This window comes from Thunnus maccoyii, chromosome 3, assembly GCF_910596095.1.
Source record: "Thunnus maccoyii chromosome 3, fThuMac1.1, whole genome shotgun sequence".
Lineage (NCBI taxonomy): Eukaryota > Metazoa > Chordata > Actinopteri > Scombriformes > Scombridae > Thunnus > Thunnus maccoyii.
The window spans coordinates 22,932,767-22,949,239 of NC_056535.1; the positions used below are offsets into that span (position 1 = coordinate 22,932,767).

At 39.9% G+C, this 16,473-nt stretch overlaps 1 protein-coding gene across 2 annotated transcripts in view; it reads left to right on the forward strand.

The window, feature by feature from the left end:
• Window positions 1-2,504: 2,504 nt before the first annotated feature.
• LOC121890715 (neurexophilin-4) overlaps window positions 2,505-16,473 on the forward strand; it is a 75,370-nt gene continuing 61,401 nt past the window's right edge. For both annotated transcript variants that reach the window (XM_042403223.1, XM_042403235.1), the window contains exon 1: window positions 2,505-2,546. The gene's annotated coding sequence lies outside the window, so the exon portion shown is untranslated. The remainder of the gene's footprint in view (window positions 2,547-16,473) is intronic.

Below are 16,473 nucleotides of genomic sequence, written 5' to 3' on the forward strand. Positions count from 1 at the left end.
GTAAAGTTTTAGCTCAGTAGTAGCGCAGTCATCTATGATCTGGGAAACTCCAGTTCGAGACCTGGTGTGGTGACCTCCTTAGTAAGGTAGTTTGTTCATGAAAACTTTTTGTAATACTTTAATTTTCTAAAATTAAAAGTGTAATAAAAACAAAAACAGGATTCTTAAGACTCTTTCCACTTTTATTCGAATACAAATACAAATACAAATAATTTTGCTGCCTCAACAAATACAGATACAAATACAAATACTGGGCCCTCTGCCCATCCCTAGTTTATACCTTGGAATGAAACTACCAATGAGGACACAGAGGTGGTGTCCTTATTATTTTCATGTACACATTTCCAGGACACAAAAATTAGAATTTTTTCAAAGTTTTTTAGTCTGTCAAATTTATAAGGCAAATAAAAGTATATGTACTGCATCTATGCCAAGCAAATGCATCTCCAAATCATGCCCATGTTTAGTTGCACTGATCCAATCCACCATATAGGTATTTGCGCTGACCCTGACCTTATTAAGTGGATTGGGTGATGGGACCGATCCACATTCAATACAGTGTGTTCATTCAGTCAGTGCAGGTCACCAACTAATGCCATGCCTAAGGCTTCATGTTACTTTACATAACAATTATTCCAATGAGTTCATGGCAGTGAGGAAGACAGATTTTTAAATTTCGTTCTGGATTGGTATTTGCAGATACCCAATAATGAAGTATTGTGTACTTATATACATATAGTATATGATGACTCGCAAGCATTGATGAGAGAATGCACACATTTTCAAAATTGACTTGGACTTGACTGAGGTGGTTTTTGATTTATTAATAAGTGTTTGTAATGTTTTAGCTACAAAAAAATCCACTTTTTGTGTTCACTTGCACTAGAAAGCAGATGAGCTCGATGGAATGAAGCTAAGAAATTAGGTTAGGGTTATTTGAGGTGTGAGGTATGTCAATCATACTGTCAATCATCATACCTTTTAACAGAACTGCCCACTCCGATTGCCTGTGTTTCCACACCAGAGGAATACTGTCTCCTACAGTCTGTTCGATCTAAAGGACGAACAGCAGGGTCCATCTCTCAGAGATGTGGGTGGCCGGCTGCTTGCCCACCCATCAATATCATGCAAGTATGTTGCTGTGACCCACCATGCGTGTCCCCTCTGCTCAGATCAATAACACGAACAGATTGTACACCCCGCAAACCCCCATCCCCTCCTCCACTCTCTGAGGGATTAGTGTGTGCTTTTTCAACATCATTATCATATATCCCCTCTTTGAAAGGGCAGTGTCAGCTAGACTGTAGGAACACTACAGAAATTCAATTGACAGGATGAGCTTAATGGGATATAACAGGATAGGTAGTAGTTGAGTGTAACTGATAATGAAGCAGTCACTGTAGCAAGTGTGAGTCTTCTGTTTCATTTTCTAATGAAAGTTTTTGTCAGACAGTACAGACTGTCATTTGTTAACTTTAAAAGTTACCTGATGGTTTCTGAAAATAATACATACCGTAACAGCAAATACCAAGAAACAGGAAACAATCACTCACATTCACTGGGTCAAAAACAACCAAAGGAGATGGGCCACACACAGCCTCAGTCTCAGTGGAAAAGAGGACACGTGGGATGAAGGGGGGAGAGAAAAGAGAGGAAGGAGAGGTGTTCACCTTGAGAGTGCTCATCCATTACAGAAAGGCTGAGGCCCGCTCTGTCACACTGTCACAGTGATGCCACCTCTACACCACCCGAAAGGTCACCTAGCACTTCACTGCACTGCTTCAGACACAAATACACACACATTTGTGCATTTACAAAAACGCAGATGGGCACACTCCCATCTGTCACCCTATCGCTGACTAGTCACTGTTGCTGCCACACAAATAAACACAGATATGCATACTGTGCAAGAGGAAGATAGACTTTCACCAGTCACATTTGAACAATAACAAAAAAGAGGTTGATATTCTGTCATTTTACATGGGACTGCTCTGTCTCATAATTTATCTGCAATACCGTACCTACTTACTTATATTACCACTATTCTATATATAATATAAATGACTGAGCCTGCTCTTGTCTTTGTTGTTTTTGTACCGTATCAAGTCTGCAAGTAGCAAAGATCATAATACTTTTGTGTGGAATTCATACTGTATGAAAAAAACTCAAGTTCTGTTCATACACATTTCCAATAATGCAAGTTGTGCCAGATTTTACACAGTGACCTTCAATATGCCTTTCACACAGCAGTAAACAACAGAGAAAAAACAATGTTTGGCATTTGGATTTAATCATTAAGCATGGACAATGCCGTAGCTCTACTTCACTTTTTAGCCATGACTTTGAAAATCTTTTAGATAACACTAAGCTATGCTTTCTATACTCCAACACAACAAACTCCTACCGGCACTCCTCTATTCAACTCTTTCTTGGCTGAAAATTTGGCTGATTTTGACAATTCAACTCTCGTGAGATTTCAGAATGAGACTTCTCCTTGAGCGGGACTTGGTTAGAAACAATAACAAACGAACCGGATCAAGTGAAAGGTAAAAAAAAAAACATTTTACTTTTCTGTATGGTCTTTTCCATATTGTTGTCAGACACTTATAATAACAATCTGAGCCTGTCAGTGGCAAAAACAAGCACTTTTTAGTGGACGTACATTGACGGGGAGCTATTGCCCTGCCGGATTACATTGCAGCCCGTTTCGCAGCTGCCGGCGGAAGCGATCTTGCTCAGTATTGGACCAATTTCAAAAATTGTTGTCCCCATTAGTCAGTTAGACACAAAATGATGAAAAAATATGGTCCAAGTTGAAAAATACCAGTTTCCCATTAAGTACAGAAAGGGAAGTGGTGGGTTGCAATGGTTGGAGTGGGAAGAGTGAAGGATTGCGAGTGAATCAGAGAGGTGGGAGAGGGTATGACAGACACGCTCACTCTGCTTCTTTAGGATCTGGAGAGAACAGGTGGTGTTATGATATCAGTGCGGTGCTTTAGAGGCTGCCTAGCACACATGTTCATCTAAGCGGCCAGTTAGCGGTTACCTCAGCATCTGCTTCCAGAGAAGAGCCTCACAGCAGGACATTTAAAACCATCAATAACCCAGTAAACCTGCAGGCTTTCTGCAGTTCGGAGTTCAACACAATGTGTTTTAGAGTTGGAGGGTCCTAGATCATTGGGAAATCTGCACATTACCAGTACTTTGTTCATGAATAATGGGAAATGCAATAGTCTGGTTGCCTATACTGTATATTATGTGCACGTTGTTGTTTTTTTTATGAAGCCCATCCAATTATTACATTTTGTCCAGTTTTAGATGTTAAAATTTAACCCTTGCATGGTGTTGCTTATTAATTCAAGGTAGCATGTTTTGATCTATGCTAGCAGCATGGCTCTATTAATGACAATGTCGATCTGTCAGTCTGTTGTCGGGTGGGTGTGTCCACCCCTCTGGTCCAGACTAAAATATCTCAACAACTAGATTGCCATGGAATTATGTTTAGATATTCATAGCCTCCAGAGGATAAATCCTAATGACTTTGGTGATCCTATGACTTTTCCTCTAGCGCTACCAGCAGGTAGCACTAGAGTTCTCACTTATCCTGTGAAATACCTCAACATCTATTACTGGCACAAAACTTTGCACAGACATTGATGATGTACAGTGTATTAAATGATATGGTTGGCGATTGTCTATATTTTTCTTATTGTCAACAAATCTCATTTGCAGAGCCAAACCAACAATGAACTCATCCTACTTACAAGTATTGTGTGTGTATCTAAAGCCTGATATATTGTATTCATCTGTGCCATAGACCTGAATTGTTGTCCAAAAACTATTAAAACCACATCAGTGAGCCACACTGTTGCACTGGGTGATGTTCCTTCACTTCGAAGAGAATGATTACGGTAGTTTGTTTAGAAACTGCTCCAAAGACTAATGACGCTGATAAGATTGTCACTCTCTGGAAAGAAGTTTCTTGCAGCAGACACCGCTGCACATGCGCAGGAATGCGGTTCTGTTTACAGAGCTTTGCTAGCTTATTTTGCTATAGCTATATCATAACCGCTTGATGTTGTACTACATTATAAATTTCTCAAAGAACTTCAATACACTACAGTATAGATGCAAGAAAAATATAGATAATCGCCAGCCTTATCCTTTAAAGACTTAATGACCATGTGGTTGAGATTTGAGTTTTTTGTGAAATGTCTCAACAGATATTGGATGGATTTCAATTAAATTTGCAAATTTTAGCACGCTAGCACACAAAAGTTAGATGAAGACCATGGTAAACACTATACCTGCTAAACATCAGCATGTTTGCATTGTCATTGTAAGCATGTTAGCATGCTGACGTTAACATTTACCTAAAAGCACCACTGTGCTAAAGTATTGTCTCACAGAGCTGCTAGCATGGCTGTAGACTCTTAAGACACTCAAGGTGTTGCAGTTTTTAGTGGCTACTGTTTTTTAATGCCTTGTAAGAGAGAAGAGGGAGAAGTGGGCATTATTTTTGCATCAACTCAGACAGCTGGAGTGATCGCAATACAAAAGCCCACACCTTTGGCCCTTACAACATCATTGATTATGGACTTGTACATAATGTCCATCTTGGTTATGTTCAGGGTTTAGTTTCCAAACATTACATGTAAAAACACAATCCTCAAAATCACCTGTGATTTTCTTGTTTTGCTGCTTACTATCAACAAGGCTAAAATGTCATCACAAACTCCGTTTTATGTGCTCAGATTCAAATCATTGTTCTCTGGTAACTTCCATCAACAATTCATAATGTCCTCCAGACAGTGATCAATAAGTTTGAAGTGCAGACAGTTTGCATCATTAATTATCCACAAACAGTAAATGCTGTCAGTTGTATTATAGCTTTTATACAACAGTTACAGCTTCACTTTTTCAACAAGGGAGTGAGCATAGATAACACAGCACTGATTAGCTCACTGATTAACACAAGAGTTGCCATAGCAACCAATAAATCACTGCTAGAGGGTGAATATTGGTATTGAAGGCATGTAAAACATTCAGGAATGTTCTTTTCTTCATCCAGGAAGCTGTCTGCTGTCAGTTAATAGTAATAAAGCCATTTAATTTCATGTAATGTGCGCTGTTTCTAGCCTGGTTGTGAAATTTATGAAATGTGTATAACGTCTTCATAATAAAATAGGTGAAACAAGGACATGTAAAAAAGACACTAACTTCACTCTGGTTTTATACATCAGAGTATTTTTATATTCTTGACAGATATTTCGAGCAAGGACTACCAGAATGATGGACAGTTTTTTCCCCCCAGCAGTCAGGCTGCTAAACAAAACTCCCCAGCCCACACACCCCCTTCATACTGTCCCGTCCCAACCCTCCTCCCCCCTGCCCCCCCTCCCCAACAAGATCACTGAACTCTGAATCATGTTTGCACAACTACTTTGCACTTGAATAATTTGCACTGGAAACTATTACTGACAACTGTGTGTGTAAATACGTGCACCTATTTTTATACTTATTTTATTCCTGATAACTGTTTTATTCTATTTTACTGTGTTAATAAGTGTAGACTGTCTTCTTAATATCTATTTTATTCTTAATAACTGTTTATTATATTCTGTTCTATTTTATTACCACTTTTATCTTATATTTTGCACTATATGGCTCAGGGAGATGTTTCATTGTTTTATACAATGATAATAAAGATACTTGGACTTGATATCTAACTCTCATCAAATTGTTTGTCTCCTGGTTTCTCAGACATGAGAATAATAAGCTAACTTCTGTGTTTCTTGAAACCAAAAATGTTTTTTGCGACAAATGGGTGGGGAAATTCTTTTTTAATACATATATTTATCTACACACAGTTTGTCTGTTTCAACTTTTTTTTTCATGAGATTCTGTTATGCAGGGAAATGACAAAAGCATTGCTCAAACTGTGCCTGTCATTTATGATTTTAACCACAAAATCCAACATGTGGTCCACTCTGAAGTCTCTCCGCTGCCACTTGAACAAATTATTAGGTGCCATAACCACTACTTCCACTGCTTTGCCAAAAACGCTCAACTGTGTCTCTCTATCATAACCATCCATAAACCACCCTGTCCTCACCAACTGTCTTATCAACATAAAATGCCAAGTGCACTAAAATGCACTGAAATGAAATGTGATAACCTTGAAGCCTTGATTGTTTGCCCTACATGTATATCATAAAATCCTGGTTGCCTCCACCTCAATAAATAAAGTGTCCAAGTATTTAAAAAGAGTTTCACATGAAACACAAAGTCTGGCTGACATATCTGAATGGGACCAATACATGCCCTTCCGCCTGTTTACTGCCCTGCGGCTATTTCAGCCTGTAACTGTTCATGCAGGCGTGTGACTTCTCCAGTTGAGATCTATTACGAGGCCTTTAACTTGTTACTCAGCCTCTGGGGAGGATTGGATACTGAGGAGGACTCCATCTTGAATTCCAAACTTCAAGGTTGCCTGTGTACTGTTGAAGAGTAGTTTGAAAGTTAAGTTAGAGCAAGTCCTAGAAATTCTCTATCAGTGCGTTCACACTCGTTAAATAGACTTCAATCACTTATATAATTTAAATTTTCAAAACACCTTTTTTTGCATGAGGACAGGAGGACACTTTTGCAATCTTTTATGCAAATAGAAGTATTCCAGTTAAAGTCTGATAAAGAGCACACGTGCCTGTCTTCAAAAAGGCTGAAGGTGAAGAGACACTCACCATTTAAGTTTTTTAGCTTGTATAAATAATTTGTAAATCTCGAGTGGTAGTTTGGTTTTGGTTCCTTTTGAATAAACTAAAAATTGAGTCACTACTCTTAGGTGAAAATATAAAATGAAAAAATACACAGAAAGAGTTTAATGTTTTAGAGCAATGAGTATTGCACTTACCAGTGTCATGGCACCGTTTCCAAAGAGCACATTCATGTCAAGTTACACAAAACAAGAGGCCCACTCATCTGAATTTATTTTTGAAAACAATCAAAAGCTTTGACATTTGAGTTGAAACGCAAACCTTCAATAACACAGTCCATACAGTCCTGACATTGGCAAATGTAAAAGTTACACTTTGCAAGACTTTACAGGAGTTTTGAAATTGGTCTTGTTGTGTTGACAGAATTAGCATAAAAAAATATTCCATGCCAAAGCACAGGTCACTTCACAGTGCCAAGTCCAGTCGTTGAACGAGAGAGAATGGTAGAAATGAAAAAAAGAAGAAGAGAGAAATCAAAAACCGTAAGATTACAGCCTAATAAGTGTCAGGGAACAGCAGCTGCTGACAGCTCCAGTCAGTGAAACCTGCAGCACCTGGGCTGCAGAGTGAGAGAAAGGAAAAGAGAGGCAGAGAGAGGAGCACTGAGAGAAGGAAAAGGTTAATTGTATCTAAGAATACTTAGGACTGTTTGCATTTTCCATCATACACCCAGGCCCACCTTAAGGTTCCCTGACCTTTTGTTTGCTGCCTAATGAAACCAGTGTAATAAATCACACTGTGACACACCTCTTCTTTCTCTCATACTCCTACTTGTGTATTTACTGCTGCTGGAAGTCTATGTGCCACTTCTCTCTCTCTATCAAGTCCTTCTTCTCTCTCTCTCTCTCCCTGTGTCTGTGTGTCTCTCTCCCTTTTGTGGACCCTGAGCCTGCATTAATAACAATGACACTCCAAGCGGGGGAGATAAAGGGAAATGAAGATGGGAACCAGAGTCTCTCAATATGTGTACTTCATCATATACCAGACAACTACTGAAACAAGAAGAGGGGGAACCGAAGGATTGGGGAGGAACGAAGAGAGGGAGTTGTTGAAGGAGGTGGAGAGACTGAGAGATGGAGAGACAGAAGAGGGGAAGGGTTGAGGTGAAAATGTGGGTGGGTTGGCTGGAAGGAGGAAGGGAGGAATGGGACAAGTTGGAATAAAGACGCCGACAGGATTATTATTAGAAATGGTAGGTTGTTGGAAAGGTCTTTCATGACACCCAGAGCAGATGGAAAAGGACCATTGGAAGTTGGCAAGTTTCTTAAGGTTATCAGTGAACATACTGCAGATAGACATGGAGATTGGTAGGATTAAAAAAAACAAGTGGCAGGGATAAAACAAGTCTTGCTGCTTGTGCGTTTCCATCCAAGCTGTGGTTTCTTAATCATCAAATCTTAAGGTCTAATTTTTATCTTTGTCATCTTATCGTGCCATTAACCATAGTGACTTTTGTATAATTGGCACCGTCTTTGCTCTGTCAACAGATGGTGGTAAAGACTGATGATGGTGTACTGCTAACAGGCATAAAAATAGACTGGTAACACTGCAGCAAACCTACTTTGTAGGGATGTGAGTGGCAGATTTGTAGCAACTGTATTTTTCATCTACATAGTCATACATATATGTACAGAATATTAAATGCATGTTATTGGCATGACAAGCATGACATTTTTTGTGCTAGCCAACCAGGACCCTTGTTAACATTTCATTAGATAAGGAGTAAGCAGTGTTGTATTAGCTTCATGGCAATCAATTTTTATATAAGCCAAGGATTTTTTTAGGCCTTTTCTCAACTCTTAAAGCGACTATAATCAATATTTTTATGCTAACAATGAATCACATGACTACTTGTAGGAGTCCACAGAGAATTATCATCCGACTCTGCAGTTCCCCTCAGCTCTACAGAGCTGTAGCTATAGCATCTTTCTGCTCACTGCTGAAAACGTATTACTATTTTGTTTCTGTCTCACTGCCCTCAGGCAGCTGCTTTTGGTAAATAGTTCTAAAAATGCACTGCTTGCCCAGCACCAAATGGCAACTATCTGGTGACCATAGTAGAGCATTTAGCTGCTCAAGAGCCAGATATTTCCTGCAGGAGTTGGGAGACTGAAAAGAGGGCATAAAAGAGAATCAATAATAGACTTACATTCCCCAGGTGGCAAGATACACAACTCAAAATGAATGCTAATGTTGGTCCGTATCTGCTGAATGTGTAAATAGACTAACTACTGTAACAGTTAATGCAGGTTTAAAAGAGCATTTTGTACTTTGAGATACATGGTTTCTACTGGGCAGCCACGAAAGATATCTGAAGAGAGGTTAACATTTGCAAGAGGCCTTTAAACTCCAGCTTTTTAGCTTTATCTGTTATTTTAAATTTCAGAAGTAATCCATTGGCTGCTAATTAAAACTTTGATTCAGACACACACAACACACACAGCTGTTTTGCAATGTAATTATAGTCCAGGATGTCTTTTGCTTTCTCTTTTATACTGTTTTACAGTTGAAGTTCAGAAACAATGGGCACACTCAGAGAAAGTCTGACAGGAGGGAATATGACTTTCTGTGTTGAGTAATCTTTAAATAAACAATTTGTTTCAGTCGTGAACAAACGCAGGGCAATCTGAGTAGATTGTCCTTGTCATCATCAGCAACTGCCTCCTTCTTTTCGTCATCATCATAATTAGCATCATCACCTCTCAGTTGCAGCCCCCGTTACAGGGTGAATGAGAAAGTTTTAACAAACATTAGTATATATTTTTTTTATCTCCACAGCCACCAAAAGCATATCTCCAATAAATCTGTTAGATTTTTTTTTTTTTTTTTTACAAAAGAAAATAGCAGACAGTTCGTTTTCAGAAGCAGATTGTTCAAAACTCCCACCAGTAATTAACAAGCAGAAGGACATAGTGAGAGCGAGAGGCAAACAGAAAGACAGATCCTCAGTGGCTTTAATTGGAACAACATCTCACACTATACAGAAGTGTCGTGCCGTTCCCATCAGCAGCAGCCCCCTGTTTCCCTTCATGCCTCCCTGTGCTCCACTTTTTCCCACTTCTTGGCTCTCTCTGTGCTCGTCTTCAATTAGCACTGGCCAATCAGTAGCCCAATTAAGTATTTTTGTGACTTCCTGCCTCTCTCCTCTCAAGCTGATGAATATTCAGCCATCTCCCAATTAGAGGAGTGTTAATGAGGATTAACGAACAAGAGGTCACTGACCACAGCTTCATGACTCACGCAATCTAGTCATTGATACATTTGGGAATATCTTTTCTCTGAAATAGAGATACTAACCGTTAACGAGACACACAGAAAGGACAGATAGTGGGAGGATGGTACACGTCTTATTATTTTGTCTATTTTTTAACACACAATGAATTTCACCAAAATCACATTTGCAAAGATACCATGTAGCAAAATGGCCTTGACAACCGATGTAAAAAGATTCTCCTCCCTTTTCCTGTCCCTCCCTTTGTCTGCCGCGTTCCCTCACAAGCAGACAAAGTAGAAGCAGTGAGTCAAGGCGGCCATGTGTGGCTCCTGTGTGCAGCTCTGTGAGCTTTGTTTGAGCTTGAGGATGCTCAATGAGACGCAAAGAGTGTCATTTCTCAGGCCTGTCCCACAGGCTTGCCGAGAGGGTGGAGAGGGGAAAATGGAAGTGTAACAAACAGACTGTTCAATTAGGGGCGGAATGGTGTGAAATTGCCTCCAAATGATAAGCCTCTATTATAGCCGTGGCTATATACTTGCCTGGTAGGTGAGTAGTTATGTATCTCAGAGAAAAACACAAATTTCAAGACGGTATCTGCACATGCATCTTTAAGAATATGACAAAACAATCATTGTAGATATGGAACACAGTGCAAGTCAGGAAATGTGGTAAATATAGACATTATTTAGTTAGTGTAAGGAATACAATACTCTCTTCTTGTTGCAGAAGGACTGTATAAAGGTACAAGTATAATATAAATAAAAACCCCTACTAATACATATAGATAATCATGCTTCATGTCAAAAGGGTGCCAGTGTTGAGCAATCAGGACATGGTTGTGCCAGTTGGTTGTGATAAAGCTACATGGAATCAGACTTGTTTGCCGTCTAGAAATGAAATGTTACAAGTAGAGTTAGATACTGCACATCTAAAAATGTCTTTTAATAATTTAAACCAAATTGAAAATATAACAGTGCCGTTCACGGCTATTTCCCACCTCCTGTGCCATACTGGACTCCTCTCTGACATTATGGATGCACAGGCCTGCAGCCACTCCTCTAAGCTCATATATCACTGGATAAAGGTTAAGGAACAGAACTCTCCTCAGACTGGGCCCAGGAAAGGGCATGTGTAAGTAATTGTGAAGGGTTTTTTTCTCTCACAATGAAGAGGATAAAATCAAGTATTCAAACTTTGCAGAGCAGGATAACTCACAGAGGAAAGACAACTGTGCAAATCCTTTTGCCTCGAGATTAACAAGCTGATTAAGACACATCATGACTGCAAATCCAGAGGAGACATTTGGATAATGTCTCTGGCCCCTCTTTCCCCTTATACTCATAGGAAGGTCAGCACTCATGCACAAAGGTTCAACTAACAAGAGGTGTGCTAAGGGATCACTGCACTGGGCAGAGGTGGTAGAGAATTGCAAAGTAATAACTCATTCAGTTTGCTCTTGAAAATGCTACTAAATGAGTGGAGCACCAGAAAGCATAAATTATTTAAAAGTAAAGCTGCAATCATGTAGAAAACTTCAAATCATTAGTTTACAGTCAAACAAACATGAGCAGTTGTTTTTTTGTCCATAGACATTAGTCTGGTAAAAATATTGATGAAGAGCATCACCCATACATGTCTGAAAGGATGATTTAAAGGGCTGAATGATATGGTTGAAATAAAAAAAATAATGGTATTAAAGAAAAGAAAAAGAAAATTTACAAATGTTGACATAAATCACATTTATACAAAATCACTTAAAATTATTACACACAATCTTTTTTTAATTCAATAGATCTTCAGTGCAGTTAATTTGTTCCCACTATAAAACCCTTCATAAAGGTTTAAAACAAAAAAAAAATGTACTTTTTTTCTTATTTTGTTAGTTTTTAATAATATTTTATGAAAAATAATTAGTCCAGGCAACAGAATTTGATAAGAGTATAACACAATATGATCATACATACAATACAAATCCACTGAAATTCGATAAACAATAATATTTAATTATCACCAGCAAAGACAGAGAGGTATCAAGTGGCCACAGAGGAAGTGTATCTTAACACATGTTCGCATTGACTCTGCCATTCAGCTGTGATGGTTACTGCCTGTATTTGACCCAAGTCTTTTCTACAAGTATACCAGGGCCAATTTGCTTTATCCCCAGTCAGTTAAAGCGCTGCAGGGATTTGGGCTCCACTGCCCTTTTGATATCTTCACCACTAGAGCCTAACATCAGCTGCCACAACCCAGAAAAAGAATAATTACATTTTTATGGATGACTTTATCAAGTAGAGTAAAGAAGCTCTCACACTAACAATGCTATGCAGGTATGATGTTTAAATCCCTATCCTGCTGAAATCAGCAGACCTTACCATTGGTGTTTTTCCTCAAGCAGGTTCCTGACAATGAAAAATGTCCGTATTCTCAAGTTCAGGCTGAGGGAGTGAGCATGAAAGAGTGTGTATGTGTGTGGGAGAGCGAGCTGGAGACAGTTACAGAGAGAGTGGGGGCAGCAGATAAAGAACATCAGTTTGTGTGCGTGAGCCTATAAGCAAATAGCATAAACTGCGTACCCCATGCCTACTGTGGTGTTAAGACCTTGCACAGTGAACTTATCCAGTTAGCGAGCTCCCCGCCTCTGTTATCCTTGATCAATAGCGTGAGGTGACAGGATGAGTCCCTGCACAGTGTGTTGGGGGGCAATCTTCATCCCCTTACCAGCTGGCCCTCGCAACCCCACCAAAGACAGATAGAAACACTACACATGCATGTGCATATTTACCTCCATGCACACATACTCACTCTCACACAGCCACATTGCCACTCACATCCATCCCACCATACCAGACAGGCTTTTAACAGATGGGGAGGAAGGGTTAAGGCCCCCTGCAACCATTCTGCAGCCACTCGATTGGGAAAGAAGTCATAAGATTAATGGGTGACAGGCTCTTAGTAGGTTTTTATGCATTCCTTCACCATTTTTCTCCTCCTTTTCTTCGCTCACCATACCTTTTGTTGAGCATGCTGACATAAGCTGAAAAACCTCATTGCGGTGTTCAGGTTTCTCGCGGGTCTATGTTGGTGTCCTGATTAAACTCCGCGTATGAGAAGCTCATGACCTCCACAGAAACTAATGTAGGAAGAGGCAAAGTGCATCTAGGAAGTGTTTTAATAATGCATTTAATACATGTGGAAATAAAAATGAGACACAGTGGTTTAAGAAGCGTGTACGTGGTTGGAGCTTTTTCTTGATGATGAACAACCGTTTTATTCATCTACCCAGCTCCTCTGTTCAGCATTTCCCACTACAGCAGGTGTTTATACACTTGGTGAGCTTGATAGCAGCATGTTTCTGTGTGTGAGAAACATAATTCAATAAAAAAAAAAATCTACAGCTATAATTTCATACATAATACATAGATACATAACCGTCAGATAATTCATAATGTTGCAATTGTAGAGAGTGTTGTAAAAATGTGTGACTTATCGAGTCAGTCACCTGGGGGTTTTTTTTTCTAGAAATTTTTTTGTAGAAAGGAGAAAACCCTGAATTTCAGACTGTTTCTACAAAAAAACTGTATTTTCAAAGAGTTCAGATTTGGTTCACTCCAAAACAAGCAACATGACTTGAGTGAGAATTTACGAGTTGAGCGCGATGGCACATCCAATAATTGTGTTTTCTTTCCAGTCCACCTCACTGAATGTATCACTAAGGTGACATTTCGCCTAGGATTTTATGTAATAATGAACTACATTGTTACTTTCTCTTTAATCGATAGATAGGCCTACAGAAATACAGGCAAAGTAATCCAAAGGTAACAGAGTAGACTAACTAAAATGAGAGACAGAAAGCCATTCAGTTATTTTAGAGTTCACAGCAGTTCCACGCAGCAGCTAATCACAGACATGTGATTGTACAGTAATAAATGTAACTCTAATTATCAGTCGGATGACAAACTCTGATTACCAGTTGGATGACAAGGGTAAAATCTCAAGGGCAGTAAAACAAGACAGAAGAACGATGATGATGAGATAAGACATAAATTGCAATATGTGGCCTATCTCTCTGTCTGGTGCTGCAGATGAGATGGAGGAATATAGCATTATGGGTCCAGTGCCCTCGGAGCTGGACAGTACAGAGATGACTGTCCACTTCTGTCTATCAGTGTCTGCCAGCCACTGCTGTTTCTGATTCAGCTCCCAGAACTTTTCCTCTGCTTCGACTCCCGGGCTTTAATTACGCCTTAGGCACTACAAGGCAGCCTCTCTCCTAGCATAAATACATAAATACGTGAGTACAGACAAAGAAACATACAGACAGGTGGACAGGAAGGCGCACTAAGTCACATGCCAAACACACACACATATAATAAGGTGCATCATTGGAGCTGCAAAGAAGAGCACATTAACACAAGTCATTTGAATGGAACACAGGAACTGTCAGCTGAGGTCCCAAGGCTCCTGAGTCCAGCCAGTCAGTTAGTCGTTGTCTGGGCTCCACCGCCTCTGAATATAAAGCATCATAGTGACTGTCTGTCTTGCTGTACGCATTCCTATTATGAGCCCAGCAGCATGTATAGCATGCATATGGGGGGAGTACTGTATGTGTAGACCATTAACGGGGGACAAGGATCAGAATATGATTTGATGGGCAATGTGTGGGGAACACGATTTCAACACAGGCATGCAGTGTTATACAATAAATTTTAGATAGCAGGTATTGTGCCAGCACAACTCTCACTGACAAGCAGATGGAAGAATGCTCCAAGACTACATTATAACCCCCGATCAGACACAGCCAGTGTTTCCAACATCTTCAGACTCCATCATTACCTATTCAGAGCCTATTCCACCGGACTGTCATGGGACTCATTACTCCATTGCTTTGTGAGGCTGCAGACAGTCGCACGGCTGTGCGGTGGGTAAGAGAGAGAACGCGTGTGCTGACCCAGGGCACGGGTGCTGACATGGAGTGTCTATCAACACACATGTAGAGTACACAGGGTTTGACCGCACTGAGGGAGGCTTGGAGGTAGAATGATGCTGCCGACAGTCCACCAACTGTTCAGGGCCCTGCTGGAGTCCATGTAATCAACATGCATGATGATGTAATATTGTGTGGGAGCAGCATTGGTGAGAAGAAATGCAAATACTTCTCCCATAAATACTGGGAGATACACAATATTAAAGCATATCTTACTACAATACTGACATGCATATATGTACATCGAAAAAGTTATTGTTGCTGTCCATAGTGGCTGTAAAAAGATTTCTCTTCAATGCAATTTAAAAAAAAAATCCACAGTCGTTGTTCTGTGCAAAAATACAATCTAAAGTTTAACTGATGTTAACATGAGGATTCAGCAGTTTAAATTAGTCAAATCAATTGGGTTTCTTCCAAAGTTAAAGTTTTAGTGCAAAATTTTTTCTTTACCTTAGTGTTTCCGTGGTAATCTGTAGTAGAGGGAAAGTAACAGAAAGAGGGAATTTTGAGCTAAAATAACTAAATTTGGAAGATACCCATTTGATTTCCCTAACTTAGACTGCTGAAGCTTCATATAAGCTTTGGTCGAACTTTGGAATGCAGTTTTGCAAAGAATGAGGACTGTGAATTTTGTCCACCATCACCTACTTTTGAATCGTACTAGAAAGGCATCATGCCAGGCACAGGATGTACCGGCTTTTTTTGTTACATCCAGGGGATTTAATTTCTACTAAGCCTTACAGGTGTACTAGCCAATAGAGGCCACAACATATACTTAATACCTTGGTTGCCAACATCGACAAAGGATGTGGGCCTTACCTGAACCCCGGTGAGCTCAACTTGATTTCCGCAGTCACTCCACTTATTCCCCGCAGCAGAAACAATTACAGTGACCAATAACTCTTTCGATGTGTATACTGACGTGTTTTAAGACAGTGTGTTTTCATGTACATATGTCAGTGAATCTGCTTGTGTCTGTCTTCCTTTGTACCTAACAGTGTGTGACTGTCTGAGTGCAGAGTAGAGAGGGAAACAACTGTGGTGTGACAATGTGGCTTCAGTCAATGAATGAAAAGATTCTGTTTATCTCACTCCATTCACCTCACTCCTCTGTGTTCTTCTCCTCCTCCTCTCAAGACCTGGGGCACTCAGCAAATTAATATCAAACATGCGCCTGTCAGCTGCCTCAGTTGGTAGAGCAAACCAGATATTAACAGTAATAAAAAGAAAGCTTTAACAGAGCAGAGCAGGATGGGAGAGGAGAAGAGGGAAGAGCAAAAAATGACCATGGACTTTCTGAGATAGATGTGAATGCGCACACAGGCATATACAGTACACACGTGCATGCAATCACACACGCACACACACACACAGCCCTGTGTTATATGATCCAGAAAGAGCAGGATAATGGAAAAGACTGGGGGTGTGAGAGGATTGTGTCTTCTCCCTAGCTACAACTCTCCACTGTCCGCTGCGTTACAATCCTTCAGACCACTCCA